Source organism: Cherax quadricarinatus, chromosome 64 (genome assembly GCF_038502225.1).
Source record: "Cherax quadricarinatus isolate ZL_2023a chromosome 64, ASM3850222v1, whole genome shotgun sequence".
Classification (NCBI taxonomy): domain Eukaryota; kingdom Metazoa; phylum Arthropoda; class Malacostraca; order Decapoda; family Parastacidae; genus Cherax; species Cherax quadricarinatus.
The window spans coordinates 23,792,080-23,794,231 of record NC_091355.1 but is presented as its reverse complement, the minus strand read 5'-3'; positions in this window follow the sequence as shown (position 1 = coordinate 23,794,231).

Genomic DNA, 2,152 nt, shown 5'->3' with positions numbered 1-2,152 from the left:
GAGTGTGGAGCATAGCACCACACATGTATCTGACGAGTGTGGAGCATAGCACCACACATGTATCTGACGAGTGTGGAGCATAGCACCACACATGTATCTGACGAGTGTGGAGCATAGCACCACACATGTATCTGACGAGTGTGGAGCATAGCACCACACATGTATCTGACGAGTGTGGAGCATAGCACCACACATGTATCTGACGAGTGTGGAGCATAGCACCACACATGTATCTGACGAGTGTGGAGCATAGCACCACACATGTATCTGACGAGTGTGGAGCATAGCACCACACATGTATCTGACGAGTGTGGAGCATAGCACCACACAGTATCTGACGAGTGTGGAGCATAGCACCACACAGTATCTGACTCCATGAGGCGACCATGAGCATATCAGAGACCTAGTGACCATTGTAAGAAGGTTTTACTTTTGCAGCTCAGTCCGAGGCCAAACTTCCTAGTTGACTATTCTGTTGCAGCTAGAAACCCAAAAGCCTACATAGCCATCACAGCCTGACTGATCAGGCATTTTAAACAGTGGTTCCAAATCTTGAAATAATTTTTTTTTTGTTTAGCATTAAACCCACGTGGGTCATCCAACACAAGATGTGGTGGAGGATTATAATACATTTTTTCCCATAATACTGCTGCTTCTTTACCTGTAATTCTCTTGGACACACTAAACTTAATTTCATTTATACCTTCCCGATGCAATTCTCACACCCATTTTAGATTTGTTTCACTTAGTACTAGGACATCTGTTTTTTTTTTCCTAACATTACCAATACAGTGGAACCTCGGTTTTCGTATGCCCTAGTTTGTATGTAAAATTATAGTTATTCTCTATTAAATGTTTTTGTTAATATTTTTGTCTGGATTTGATTAATTGGATTTACATTATTTCTTATGGGAAGTATTAACAAAAAATACATTTTATAGAGTAACTATATTTTTATATACAAACTAGGGCATACGAAAACAGAGGTTCCAATATATTTGCTTATTAGCTGTACTACACCAACACATTCAAACACCCCCATTTCAACATTTTTTTTCTTTCAAATTTTACTAATTGAATACAGAAGAAGGGATTACCAACTCTTGTTCTTGGCATTATAATCACCTTTTTTGACACGTATGGGATTCGACTATTTGTTTAAATATAAATATCTTTAATAAACTCAAGTTTTCAGGCACTTCAATATACTTTTAGTATGTTTTATTGTAAAACTGATTTTAAATATTTAGGAAAGTATTGAAATTTTGATCCTATAAATTAGGAAGCCTAGAGAAGTGAAAACTTTCTTTGCTGTTATAGTTATTTCATAAATAATTATTTGAAGAAAATTGAAAGTGAATACAGGAAACAGTAAGGTTGTGAGGATAACAAATAGATTAGGTGATGAAAGATTGGATATCAGATTGGAGGGAGAGAGTATGGAGGAGGTGAATGTATTCAGATATTTGGGAGTGGACGTGTCAGCAGATGGGTCTATGAAAGATGAAGTGAATCATAGAATTGATGAGGGAAAAAGTGAGTGGTGCACTTAGGAGTCTGTGGAGACAAAGAACTTTGTCTTGGAAGCAAAGAGGGGAATGTATGAAAGTTTAATTTTACCAATGCTCCTGTTTGGGTGTGAAGCATGGGTGATGAATGTTGCAGCGAGGAGAAGGCTGGAGGCAGTGGAGATGTCTTGTCTGAGGGCAATGTGTGGTGTGAATATAATGCATAGAATTCATAGTTTGGAACTTAGGAGGAGATGCAGGATTGCCAAAACTGTTGTCCAGAGGGCTGAGGAATGGTTGTTGAGGTGGTTCGGACATGTAGAGAGAATGGAGCGAAACAGAATGACTTCAAGAGTGTATCAGTCTGTAGTGGAAGGAAGGCGGGGTAGGAAAGGTTGGAGGCTGGGGGTAAAGGAGGTTTTGTGTGCGAGGGGCTTGGACTTCCAGTGGGCATGAGTAAGTGTGTTTGATAGGAATGAATGGAGACAAATGGTTTTTAATACTTGAAGTGCTGTTGGAGTGTGAGCAAAGTAACATTTATGAAGGGATTCAGGGAAACCGGCAGGCCGGACTCGAGTCCTGGAGATGGGAAGTACAGTGCCTGCACTCTGAAGGAGGGGTGTTAATGTTGCAGTTTAAAAACT